Source organism: Thamnophis sirtalis, unplaced genomic scaffold, assembly GCF_051295495.1.
Source record: "Thamnophis sirtalis isolate CommonGarterSnake01/CBP01778 unplaced genomic scaffold, rThaSir2_p1.2 scaffold_5, whole genome shotgun sequence".
Lineage (NCBI taxonomy): Eukaryota > Metazoa > Chordata > Lepidosauria > Squamata > Natricidae > Thamnophis > Thamnophis sirtalis.
Window position 1 is genome coordinate 3,664,921 of NW_028261385.1, and position 14,155 is coordinate 3,679,075.

Consider the following 14,155-nt stretch of genomic DNA (forward strand, 5'->3'; position numbering starts at 1 on the left):
AATTGCATGGCATTTTATACACCGAGATTCCGAGTTGCTTTGGCGGTGAACTCCTAGCCAAATCACCGGAGAAGATTTGGGGGTGTTTAGCCAGTGTAAAGACTTCAAAATCAGATCTGACATGGAGGGAAAAGAAAATAGGGGGGGGGGGGAGACCATATTTTTAATACTTCCCCCAAATCTAACCCAAAGGAAAACAATTATTCCGAAAGAATAATGAATAATTTACTGGTTTGATCTGATAAAATGGTCAGAGTGGAAGAGGGGAGCGAGGAAATAAATGGCACACTTAAAATCAAACCTTAAAACCCCATGGAAATAAATTATAATAAATATGATATACTTTAAAATATATGTGTTCTTAAATAAGTGTTTCTATTTTTCTTGATTCAGATTTTAAAGCAACTTTTTTTTTAAACTGCTCTAAAGTCATTTACCAAAGATAAATATCGTGCTTCCTTAAATAGTTTTTTTTCCTTGATTTTTTTTTCTCTATCATTACAATTAAAAGTCCTACAAAATATGCAAATTTATTTACAGAAAAACAGAGCCAGCATCTTTTTTTTTTTTAAACATCCCCCGTTTTTCAAAATTCCTTGTAAACAGTTTCAGAAATTCTTCAAAGAGATTGCATTTTTTTGTTAATTTTTTTGTGTGTCTGTATTGCTCCCCCCCTCCCCAAACATACTTTTATGATTTTTTTTAAAGGTTTTTCTTTTTTTTTTTAAGATTAAGGTTCTAGGCTAAATCCCGCACCCTCCCCACCCCTCCTTTCCCACGTCCTGAAGGATTTAGAACAAATATGGAAGCGATCAAAGCAAAAAGTTAAATTAGTGGCTTTTGGCAATGCGTTTCGTGGAAAATGTTCAACCTCCGTCGAGTTCAACCAAACTTTGGACGACACAGCCGCTGAGTTATTGATTGGTTCAAGACTTAGCGAGCAGTTAATTGTCCGCCAATTTTGGTACGACTTAGTACGGTTTTTTGATGGTTATAAGTCAAAAACTTGCCGGACAAAAAGCCACTTTCTGCCCTGCTAGAGAACCGCTTCCGACAGCAGTTGATTAGAGCAGGAACGGATATCAATCTAAATGCTACAAAAAAGTTTCTACATCTTTGTGTGTTTTCTTAGCATTAATGCTAACGCCTATATATATTTTTTTTGCTTTTTTTTTTGCTTTTTATGTCATCTAATCTTCCCCCCTGCCCCGTTATATAGGTATTTTAAACTTCTTTTTTTTAAATTCTGTACAACTATTAGGGGTTTTGGTAGGGGAGGGAAGGCTCCCTCTTTTCATACAAACAAGCTCTCGTTCTACGGTGCAGTTTTTTTTTCTCCTTCTCCTTCTTTCTCCTTACCCAAACATGGAGCCGTATTTTTCCCCCCCCCTTTTCTTCGTCTTCTGACAATATTCTCCCCTGAAACCTGCCCCTTCGAAACACCCCCCCCCCTTGGTCCATCCCTATTATAAAGAAAACCATATGAAAGTTTCATAGACTCTAATTAATGTATATCCAAAGACTTTCCGAAGTATCAAAGAACTATTATCTTGCCTTTTTTTTTAAAGCGTCGAAGCTGAGTTTCAGTTTTTGTTTTTGTTTTGTGTGTTTTTTTTGTGTGTGTTTTTTTGTTTTTTGTTTTAATACATTATTTCATTGAATCTCTCTCCAAAGCTGTCTTAGCGGGAACAGCTAAGAGAAACGGAAAGATCTTCTGAGTAATTTACATACAACTACAAGTTTGCGGTAAAAAGTTATGTCCTTTGGTCCCTATGTAGCTAAGGAATGACAGATAAAGAATGCTTAGTGACGGTTGCCATAGCAACCCCATCTGTGATGGCCACAGGCACACTTTTAGCGTTTCCGAATCGGGGAAAAGCTATGATGGTTTTAGATCAAGTTCACGGTAGAAATCCAAGTCAATCTTGTTCCCGCCGTGATTTTTTCTTCTCTTCTCTTTTCCTTTTGTCCAATGTTCTTGATTCATTCATCGGATGGTTGGTACAATTTTGGGTTTTCCACCCCGTGTCCTTCAAGCCAGCCGAACGTGACGTTCCTCTAAGCAAAGTTTCCAGTCGAAACAACCAGAAAGAGCGTTAAAAGTTTTCCACTTGACTGAGATGTTTAAAGATGTAATCCCACAGTTCTCGTTCCTATATATATTTATTTAATATATATATATTTATTTATATATATATATCTATATTTATATATATTTCTCTAAGGGTGGCCCATTCAGCTGATGCCCTAAAAAGAGAGGAAAAAACGTCATTCCAAGCTGGACCGAAACGAATCAATTGTACAGAAAAACTGACAAAGGGAGGAGAAGATCCCAAGAACATACCTTATAACCAAAGAAAGAAAAACAAAACACGCATACAGATTTAGGAGAACACCTGTTTCCAAGACAATTTTGTTCCCATTATGGAAACTATGTGCAAATTTAGTTGTGATTCTATTTGTTGTGTGTGTGTTTTTTAAAAACTTGGATAGTGTGTGATAGGACTATATCTCCCCTTCAGGATATTTTATTAATATCTTCTAAGAATATCCCAGATCCTAACTACTAACTGCTACTACTAACTACTAATGACCAGATGTTCCTCCCATCTCAAAGGGGACTCCGGCTTCACAAATAAGAGAAGTAGGTGAAGAAAACTATCTAAACACGTTGTTGCTTCTGTGTCTGACTTGGGACTCAGTGGTGGGTTCCGGATCCCGTCGCAACCGTTGCGACGGGGCCGGGCATCCTCGTTGGGTGCATGCGCTGCGACACCCAGCTGCTTGGAGGAGGTCGCGCAGGCGCCGCACATGGTGTGTGGATGTGCAAATGGCCCGTTGGCATCAAAAAGCGGTAAGTAATGTAGGCGGGTGATACTGTTCTGGTACGGTGGCCGCGGCCCCCAGCTACCAGCGGTACGCCCGTACCGGCGTACCACCTGGAACCCACCACTGTTGGGACTCTTAACATTTGTTCAGAGTTTGTAGCATAAACATTTTCTCTAGTCCCTTCAGATGAGATGTTTAGCTTTCCCGTGCTCTCTGAGTTTGCTTGTTTTCTTGATTTGATAACCCAAACTGGGTAACCTCATCGGTGCTAATACAATTCATCATCCGGGCAGGGATGACATTACCAAGTTGGGTCACGAAACGTCTGCAAGAAAGCCACCAAGCTCAGAGGCCCCTCATGTCAACCCTGAGCTACACATATTCTCCTTAACGGCTTTTTAATCTTCTGGGAAGTTACTGATGCCCCCAAAGAGATGTTTTAGTCTCCAGGCCTTTAATTCTCTTAGCTGCTCTTCTCTTAATCTCAACATCTTTTTTTGTAATACGGTGACCAAAATTGGATGTCGTATCCCAGGTGTGGCCTTACTAAGGGCTTTATAAAGCGGTACTAACACTCCACGTGGTCTTGATTCTATGCCTCTGTTTATGCCGTGACCCATCAAAACCGCGTTCCACAAAAGCGCGGTCGACGAAATCGCGTATGTGACGTCATCACAACGCGACAAAAAAGATCGAAAAATTGAAATAAAAATTAAATTACAGCAAGCCGATTCACATAAAGGTAAGGGTTAGGTTAAGGGTTAGGGTTAGGGTTAGGTTAAGGGTTAGGTTTAGGGTTAGGTTTAGGGTTAGGTTTGGGGGGGTTAGGGTAAGGTTTTCGCTTTATTTTTACATTTTTCGATCTTTTTTGTCGCGCTGTGATGACGTCACATACGCGCTTTCGTCGACCGCGATTTTGTCGTCCGCGGTTTTGTGGTAGAACCGTTTATGCGGCCCAGGATTCTATTAGCTTTTTGGGCTGTTGCTGGAAACATCTGGCTCATGTCCACTAGCTCCTTCTCCTAGTTACTGTTTTTGAGCCAAATCTCGCCCAATCTGCACTCGTACCTTCGATTTTTTTTCCCCTGCCTAAATGTGAAGCTTTGCTTTTCTCCACATGAGAATATGTTTTGTTGGATAGGGCCCATAATTCAAGTCTGTCAAGATCTTTTTGGACCCCGAGCTTGTCTTTCTGGGGGGGGGGGGGGTTGCCTATCCCTGTCATTTTAGCGTCATCTGCCAATTTGATGAGTTCTCCTTCTATTCCCTCCTCTTAATACATCAATAGCAATAGCAGTAGACTTATATACCGCTTCATAGGCCTTTCAGGCCTCTCTAAGCGGTTTACAGAGAGTCAGCATATTGCCCCCAACAACAATCTGGGTCCTCATTTTACCCACCTCGGAAGGATGGAAGGCTGAGTCAACCCTGAGCCGGTGAGATTTGAACCGCTGACCTGCTGATCTAGCAGTAGCCTGCAGTGCTGCATTTAACCACTGCGCCACCTTGGCTCTTCATCAAACATCAAATGTTTGAGTCCCTCCCTTGCCGTTGTCTTAGGAAGGACAGCTGCCGGCTAACTGCTTTCCTTTGCAAAGTGCGGAAAAATAATAATAATAATAATACTTCGAACAGGAGGCTTGGAATGTAAAAAACAAAAATCACCGGGAACAAACTTCCTGTCTCTGTCTGAGCAAAAAAAACCGAATGTAAAAATGTCAGGGTAACGTTTCTTGAATGAAAAGATTTTTTTTTTAAAGTCACCATCCAACCGAACTTGACATTTAAGGAGAATGCTTAATCGTTTTGGGATTAGCTCTTATCACTGGCTGGCAAGCAGGCTTCTCTTCTTAGAGACTCAGTGATTTATTACATCAAGAAAACTTAAGAAAGAAAGGAATAAAAACCCCACAAAAGCTTCTGTTAGATAGGGGAAACATCATGCTTTAGCTCAAACCATGCTGGCAAAGTTCTTCTTTGTTTCCCCCCCACACACTGTTGATCGAACAAACAGCAAACTGGACACAGCAGTTGTAACAATTACGACACCAAAAATTATAAGAATAGAAGAAACTAAAGGAAAATATATATATATATATATATGTATATATACGTATAAAGGAAAAAAAGAAAACACTAATCCAGGACCCTTTTTCAGTTGTAACTAAAAACAAAAATGTACAAGGCCTTTGAGTTTAGAATCAGGACTGGTGTTTTTAGATCTTTTTAACCCCCAAATCATATTTCTCCTCCACCTTTCCCCAAAGATTTCTTAAGTGTTTGTGTGCTAAGGTAAAGGTTCCCCTTGCACATATGTGCCAGTCATTCCGGACTCTAGGGGGCGATGGTGCTCATCTCCGTTTCAAAGCCGAAGAGCCAGCGCTGTCCGAAGACGTCTCCGTGGTCACGTGGCCGGCATGACTCAACGTCGAAGGCGCACGGAACGCTGTTCCCTTCCCACCAAAGGTGGTTCCTGTTTTTCTACTTGCATTTTTTTTTTACGTGCTTTCGAACTGCTAGGTTGGCAGAAGCTGGGACAAGTCGCGGGAGCTCCCTCCGTTATGCAGCGTTAGGGATTCGAACCGCCGAACTGCCAATCTTTCTGAGCGACAAGCTCAGCGGTTTAACCACTGAGCCACCACATCCCTACTGTTCTTGTGCTACCCTAAGCTTAAAAATTGGAAAATTTGATAATAAGGCACTTAAGTTCTTTTTCTATCTGGCTTTTCTTTTGCACGGCAATTAAACTCTTGATTTTTTATTTTTTTGGAGAGGGATTGGAAATATTTTAAGGAAGGAAGAGAACGAAAACACTCAATTGAAAAAGGCCCCCATTTCATTGAAAACACAGGTATTCAGGGTGCAAAAAATATATATATATACCAACCATACGGCTCCTTTTTCCTGATTTGTTGGAAATTACTCCGAAACGTAGACAACAATCCCATTTTCTCCCCTCCCACCAGAAATAAAATTAGGAATTTGTCTCTTTCCCCCCCCCCACCTCCCCCTTTCCAGGTGATATCTAAAGAAGCATTAAAGTTGCCGAACAAGAAAACTCAAAATCACGAAGAAACCACTGCAAGCACTAAAAAAAAGAAAAGAGGAAACAAACGAAGGATAAGACGAAAATAAAGAAATAAACATGAGCACAGCAAGAAAGAATTGTGGCAGCACAGAATCAAGAAAAGGCACAAGTGAGCATGACTGGCCAATTATTCAACCGATACGACATCCAAGAAAAAATAATGTTTCAATCACAGCATCTCCACGAAACTGGACGGCAGACATGCAACCAATTCTTAGCTGAGTTACATGGTGCCATCATATCACACTTCCAACTTCGAGTTGATGGTTGAACTTACGGACTGGGGGCCTCTTTTGCTCCACTTTCCTGTCATTACTTTTTTCCTAGCTCAGCGCGGGACTGTGGTGGATTTGACTGGCTCTTGGTGGTTGGGTTGGAATTTGATTGAATGACAAAAGAAGAAAAGATTTTTTTTTTTATATAGATATTGATATAGGTATATATAGTCTGGGGTAGGTGGGTGGGTGGGGGGAAGGAAGAGAGAGGTTAAAAACCCAAACAAAAAACAGAAGGAAGGGGGAGAGCGGGAGAGAAAGAGAGAAAGAGAGAGGAGGAGGAGAAGGAGGAAGAGGAGGAGAGGGAGAGGAGAAGGAGGAGGAAGAAGGAGGAGAAGAAGATGGGAGGGAGAAGAGAAAGAGATGGGTGGGAGGGAGAAGAGAAAGAAGGAGATGGGTGGGAGGGAGATGAGAAGGAGACGGAGGAGAAGAATGGGAGGGAGACGAGAAGGAGGATGTGAGAGAGATGAGAAGATGGAGGAGAAGAAGAATGGAAGGAAAAAGAGAAAGAGAAAGAGAAGGAGAAGGAGAAGGATGGGAGGGAGATGAGAAGGAGACGGAGGAGAAGGATGGGAGAGAGAAGTGAAAGAGAAGGAGAAGGATGGGAGGGAGAGGAGAAGAAGAGGAGAAGAATGGAAGGGAGAAGAGAAGGAGAAGAATGGGAGGGAGACGAGAAGGAGGATGTGAGAGAGATGAGAAGATGGAGAAGAAGAATGGAAGGGAGAAGAGAAAGAGAAGGAGAAGGATGGGAGGGAGATGAGAAGGAGACGGAGGAGAAGATGGGAGAGAGAGGTGAAAGAGAAGGAGAAGGATGGGAGGGAGAGGAGAAGAAGATGAGGAGAAGAATGGAAGGGAGAAGAGAAGGAGAAGGATGGGGGGAGGAGAAGGGGACAGAGGAGAAGAATGGGAGGGAGATAAGGAGAAGGAAGAGAAGGATGGGAGGGAGGGGAGAAAGATTGGAGAGAGAGGTGAAAGAGAAGGAGAAGGATGGGAGGGAGAGGAGAAGAAGACGGAGGAGAAGAACGGGAGGGAGATAAGAAGGAGAAGGAAGTGAGAAAGATGAGGAGATGGAGGAGAAGAAGAATGGAAGGGAGATGAGAAGGAGACGGAGGAGAAGGATGGGAGTAAGAGGTGAAAGAGAAGGAGAAGGATGGAAGGAAGGGGAGAAGGAGAATGCAAGAGAGAGGAGGAGATGGAGGAGAAGGAGGGGAGGGAGACAAGAAGCAGAAGAATGTGTGGGCGAGGAAAAGGAGGAGAAGAATGTGAGGGAGAGGAGAAAGAGAAGGAAGAGAAGGACAGGAGGGAGAGAAGGGGAAGCAGGAGGAGGGGAGAGGAGAAGGAAATAGAGGAGGCAGAGAAGAAATCACTAAAATACAGCACTGTTCCAAAAAGCTGTCATGAGCACACAACCAAACGAAGAGAAAACGAAAAGGACAAAAACCCAAAACAAAAACAAAAAAACAACAGAAATCATAAGGAATCATAACCAAAAGGAAATGGAGGAAGCCTAGCCAAAGACACACAGACACAAAAGACACAATTCATGTGGACACATCAAAACAGTGACCATTAACAGAGCCACGTTGTGGCAGCTGAGAGATTCAATGTGCATTCAATGGATGACGGCCAATGTGGACCATTCGTTGGCAAAGTCTGGACCATATCTTGGCTGCCCAACGTCTCTTTTTGGAGGTTGGACCTTCAAACAAACCTGTCCCCGTCCGCACTACATCTCCAGATCTGACCTGGAGGAGGTACCTCTGCCTAACCAGGTGTCTCTTGCCCCACACCGTTCGGTCCTCCTTGGAAAGGACCTTGGAGGAAGCTTGAGGCCTCTTTCATCCAAATAGGTCAAGAACCCAAGAGTCTGGGATATCAATGCCTGGCAGTTGCCTCCTCCTCGAATAAACAGGTTGCCCAGAAATGACATTTTGTTGTGTTCGGTTGTGTCAACGGTGTGAATCCCATCTATTTTCAGGTTCCATGTAGAGGTATATGAAGTGAGCAATCTTTGATGTTGCTTCCTCAAATCTAGAATCTTTTTGGCTCTCCTTGGGTTTCCATCGTTCTTACCCTTGTTCTCCCGAAAATAAGCCCTCCCCAAAAATATTTTAACGCATACGCAGCCGGTCCCCCCCCCCATTTCCTCTGGTTGGTAGGAAGTATGGCTGGAAGCGCGTGCACGGCCTCAGGGGTGAACAGCTGACGAGCGGCTGTGATGCACTGCCACATCAGCAGCCATGAGGTGACCACACTCGCCTCCTCCTGCACTCAAAAATAATAAGGCCTCCCCGAAAATAAGACCAAGGGCTTATTTCGGGGGTCAAAAGAAAATTAGACCCTGTCTTATTTTTCAGGAAACACGGTAGATAGATGATAGATAGATAGATAGATAGATAGATAGATAGATAGATAGATAGATAGATAGATAGATAGATAGAGATGGATGGATAGAAGATAGATAAATAAGATAGATAGATAGATAGATAGATAGATAGATAGATAGATAGATAGATAGATATGGATGGATAGAAGATAGATAAATAAGATAGATAGATATGGATGGAAGATAAGATAAATAAGAGATAGATAGATAGATAGATAGATAGATAGATAGATAGATAGATAGATAGATAGATAGATAGATAGATAGATACATACATACATACATACATACATACATACATAGATATGGATGGATGGATAGAAGGTAGATAAATAAGATAGGTAGGTAGGTAGGTAGGCAGGCAGGCAGACATACAGAGATAGATAGATATGGATGGATAGAAGATAGATAAATAAGGTAGGTAGGTAGGTAGGTAGGTAGGTAGGTAGGTAGATAGATAGATAGATAGATAGATAGATAGATAGATAGATAGATAGATAGATAGATAGATAGATAGATAGAGATTAGAGAGAAAAAGATAATAGATGATAGATTAGGTAGTGAGGTAGATAGATAGGTAGATAGATAGATAGATAGATAGATAGATAGATAGATAGATAGATAGATAGATAGATAGATAGAAAGAAATAGATAGATAGAGATAGATAGATAAGAGAGAAAAAGATAATAGATGATAGATTAGGTAGGTAGGTAGGTAGGTAGGTAGGTAGGTAGGTAGGTAGGTAGATAGATAGATAGATAGATAGATAGATAGATAGATAGATAGATAGATAGATAGATAGAGATGGAAGATAAATAAATAAGATAGATATGGATGGATGTATAGAAGATAGATAAATAGATAGATAGATAGGTAGGTAGGTAAGTAGATAAATAGATATGGATGGAAGATAGATAAATAAGATAGCTAGATAGCTAGATAGCTAGATAGCTAGATAGCTAGATAGCTAGATAGATAGATAGATAGATAGATAGATAGATAGATAGATAGATAGATAGATAGATAGATAGATAGATAGACAGACAGACAGATAGAAAGAAAGAAAGAAAGAAAGAAAGAAATGGATGGAAGATAGATAAATAAGATAAATAGGTAGATAGGTAGGTAGGTAGGTAGATAAATAGAACAGCCATTTCCCTGAAAATAAGACCTCCCCGGATAATAAGCCCAATCAAGTTTTTGAGCGCATGCGCTAAAATAAGCCCTCCCCGAAAATACCGCAACCCAGCAGCAGCCACGAGGTGACCCCGCTCGCCGTCTCCTGCACCTCAAAAATAATAAGACCTCCCCGAAAATAAGGCCAAGCTCTTATTTCGGGGCGGGGTGTGTGTGTGTGTCAAAAGAAAATTAGACCCTCTCTTATTTTGGGGGTCACAGGGTAGACTGAACTTTGTTTCCTCTTCCTCCTGAGATCAGAGTCAGTGGGGCACATTGTCCTCAAATCAAACTTTAAGGCTTTTTGGAGTAGAAAGCTACGAGTTGTGAAAAAGAGAAAAAAAACCCCTCCGCCCCCCCCGGAATGTTTCTTTTCAAATTCCCGCCCTTTTGAGCGAGCGAGCGAGTGATTATCCGGTAACATCTCGGCATTCTCAGCACGGGGCAGAAAGGGAAGATGGGCTCCCCGGTTTTCAAGCATCTACAAAAACACAGCAGAGGCCACAACAGAAGCGATGTCTCATACACAACTCCCCTTCCCCCAGGGAGTTCCTGTATGTAGAGAAGGGCGTTCATGTCAGCAAAAAGGAAAAAAAAAAAGAAAAAGAAAAGGAAAGAATAAGAAAGAAAAAAGAAAGGGTTGGAAGGGTTGTTTTGGGGAGGGACTCCGATTGACCAGCTGCGTGAAATATTCTAGAAAAAAAATGTGTGGACTTTAAAAAAAACAGAAATTCAGATTAAAAGTCTCTGGAGCATGTGTCACTTTTATCTTTTTTGTTGTTTATCATCTCTGTCTTTGTCTGTCTGTCTGTCTTTCTCTCTCCTCTCATCTGTCATCATCTAGCTATCATCTATCTCTGTCTGTCTGCCATTATCTCTCTCATCTATAGTATCTCTGCCATTATCTATTTCTATCATCTATATATTTTATCTGTCTCTTATTTATCTCTCTCTCTTTCTATCTATCTATCATATCTATCTCTATCTACTTCCCTCCTTCCCACTCTCCCTCCCTCCCTCTATATATATCTATATCCCTATCATCTCTCTCTCTCTCTCTCTCTCTCTCATCCATCCATCCATCTATGTATATCATTTATCTATTTCATCTATCTATCATCTATTTATCACTCTATCTGTGCCATTATCTATTTCTCATCTATAGTATCTCTGCCATTATCCATTTCTATCATCTATATATTTTATCTGTCTCTTATTTATTTATCTCTCTCTCTCTTTCTATCTATCTATCATATCTATCTCTATCTACTTCCCTCCTTCCCACTCTCCCTCCCTCCCTCCCTCCCTCTCTATATATCTATATCCCTATCATCTCTCTCTCTCTCTCTCTCATCCATCCATCCATCTATGTATATCATCTATCTATTTCATCTATCTATCATCTATTTAACACTCTATCGGTGCCATTATCTATTTCTCATCTACAGTATCTCTGCCATTATCTATTTCTATCATCTATTTTACCTCTTGTCTTTCTCTCTCTCTATCCCTCATCATTCTCTCTCTACCTCGATCTCTCTATACTTTTATTTTCCATCTATTTTATACTTATCGTATCTTACCTATATCTCTGCCTATCATCTCACTCAGTCACCCCCTCAGTCACTCCCCCATTTGACACTATCAATGCCCAGCGAGAGGAAGGTCTTTGAATTTATAAAGAACTCAGAATTCCCTCCGAGAAGACCTTCCCCATTTCAGGTCTTTGGACATTTAATGGCATGTAAATGTCCATGGATTCTCTCCCAAAAGGTTTAAATGAAGATGACTTCACTGTATCTGTTACTGATTTAGTCCAGGCTGCCCAGCTGCAGAGGAAAAACAAAAATTTCCCCTCCCTCTCCCCATCCCTCATTCCCTCCCTCCCTCTTTCTCTCCCTCTCTCTCCCTCATTCCCTCCTTCCCTCTTTCTCTCCCTCCCTCTGCCTCTCTCTCTCCCTTCCTCTCTCCCTCTTTCTCTCCCTCTCTCCTTCTCTCTTTCTCCTCCTCCCTCATTCCCTCCCTCCTCTTTCTCTCCCTCCCTCTGCCTCTATTTCTCTCTCCCTTCCTCTCTTTCTCTTTCCATCCCTCTCTCCTTCTCTCTTTCTCCCCCTCCCTCTTTCTCTCCCTCCCTCTTTCTCTCCCTCCCTCTGCCTCTATTTCTCTCTCCCTTCCTCTCTTTCTCTTTCCATCCCTCTCTCCTTCTCTCTTTCTCCCCCTCCCTCTTTCTCTCCCTCCCGCTTTCCCTCCCTCCCTCTGCCTCTCTTTCTCTCTCCCTTCCTATCTTTCTCTTTCCATCCCGGAAATGGCACGCGAAACCATCCCGTGAGGAACATGCAGCCTTCACGCATGTGGGAATGCTGACACCTGGAAGAGCAGTGTTCCACCGCGCATGCCGGCACCCAAATTTCTGGTTCCCAGGACGGGCGAGGGCCTAACAAACAGATAGCCGTTGCACATGCGTGCACCATAAACCCAACGAAGTTTTGGGTGTCAGTGTGCGCATGAGTGGTGTAACACTGCTCTTCCAGATTTCGATGCTCCCGTACGCGCGAAGGCCAGCTGGCCAGTGCGCATGTGTTTACGGGAATATGGAAGAGGAGCCAGTGAGGCTGTGCACCCCACACGGGATGGCTCTGTGCGCTGTTTCCGGCACGCATGCCATTGGTTGGCCACCACGGGTATAGGTTCTCCTCAGTGGTGGGATTCAAATAATTTAACAACCGGTTCTCTGCCCTAATAACCAGCTAGGTAGGTGTGGCTCGGTGGTCATGTGACTGGATGGACGTGGCCAACTCAATGTCACTTAGGTCGATGGGCGCTTGGCCTTAGCTGTGACAATGTAATAAGGGTTAATCAGAAAGGCAATTTCTGTAAGCAGGGCAATGAAGATTAGGCTAGAAACAACACCAGAGTGTTTCCTTCCTGCCTCCCTTACAGGATTAGCCCTGGAAAGTGGGGAAAAACAAAATGAGATTTCTTCCAACAACCGGTTCTCCTGAATAGGTGCGAACTGGTTAAATCCCACCACTGGTTCTTCTGCTTGAGCAAGGGGCTGGACTAGAAGACCTCTAAGGTCCCTTGCAGCTCATTCTATTCTATTCTATTCTATTCCAAAATAATATTTGAACTTCAATGGACGATTATAACATTGACTGTGATAAGAATATTGTTGTTCTTATCATTATTGATCAAATCACCTTCAGTTTGCTACATGGCACAATGAACTCCAAATATTTTTGATTCATTTTTAATTGCCCTAAAACTAGGATACGTACAAGGAATTAGGTGTACAATTGAGACAGATTGAAGCCTCTCATAATTATTCCATGTGCTTTCACAGACCTATTCATTATTCAACTTTTATTAATTTCCTTCTCCCCCCTTCCCCTTTTTAAAAAAATCTAAAAGTCCGTTTTGAACGATATGCTTGATTTTGAATTATGGCCCCAGTGGAACTTGGATTGTTATGGTAGAAATCAACATGAGCATATCTGCTAGAATTAAAAGGAAGTCACGGGTATAAACACAACTCTATTTTTATTCCTTTGCTGTAAGTCAGACACCCATCAAAGTATCTGGGCCCTTTCCCAACCTGGCTATAAATACATGTTAATTAATTACTGGATGTTGTTAAGTTCAGACTGCTTAAAAAAAGAAAAGAACATAACACTCATATCAAAATAAACATAACTGATCAACAAAAGTGAATTAATTTCCTTTTGTTAAACATAGTCACAACCCAACATGGTTTTCTCTGACTCTTACTCGTGAACCTGGTTGGGGGAAAAAAATTCTTAACTTTAACCCTAACCTTACCCTTAAAACCTTAGCCTTAACCTTAGCCTTAGGGTAAAGGTTCTCCCTGCATATGCGTGCTAATCGTTCCCGACTCTAGGGGGCGGTGCTCATCTTCATTTCAAAGCCGAAGAGCCAGAGCTGTCCGAAGACGTCTCCGTGGTCCTGTGGCCGGCATGACTCAAAGTCGAAGGCGCACGGGACGCTGTTCCCTTCCCACCAAAGGTGGTTCCTATTTTTCTACTTGCATTTTTACGTGCTTTCGAACTGCTCGGTTGGCAGAAGCTGGGACAAGTCACGGGAGCTCACTCCGTTATATGGTGCTAGGGATTCGAACCGCCAAACTGCCAAGCTTTTTGATCAACAAGGTCAGCATCTTAGCCACTGAGCCACCATGTCCCTTAACCTTAACCTTAACCCTAACCCTCTGTAAGGCAGAAAGAGTTAAGTTCCAGTCAAATTGATGTTGGAGAAGAGCTAACGCAATTCAAGGCAGCTTGTGGGAACAAAACGATTCCAGACTTATTCCTCTCTTGACTCCACCCACAGCTCTGCCTGGCTTTCTACAATCATTACCTTCTCTAATAGGGTGCTCTTCTCTG

General features: G+C 42.3%; 1 protein-coding gene across 13 annotated transcripts in view; it reads right to left on the reverse strand.

The window, feature by feature from the left end:
• Positions 1-1,196: 1,196 nt before the first annotated feature.
• Positions 1,197-14,155, reverse strand: part of CELF4 (CUGBP Elav-like family member 4) — an 861,219-nt gene continuing 848,260 nt past the window's right edge. For 12 of the 13 annotated variants that reach the window (XM_087715271.1, XM_087715270.1, XM_087715269.1 and 9 more), the window contains one exon: positions 1,197-2,247. The gene's annotated coding sequence lies outside the window, so the exon portion shown is untranslated. Of the gene's footprint in view, positions 2,248-6,194; positions 6,278-14,155 lie in introns of all 13 variants that reach the window. The other variant, XR_015696625.1, reaches the window with a different exon arrangement.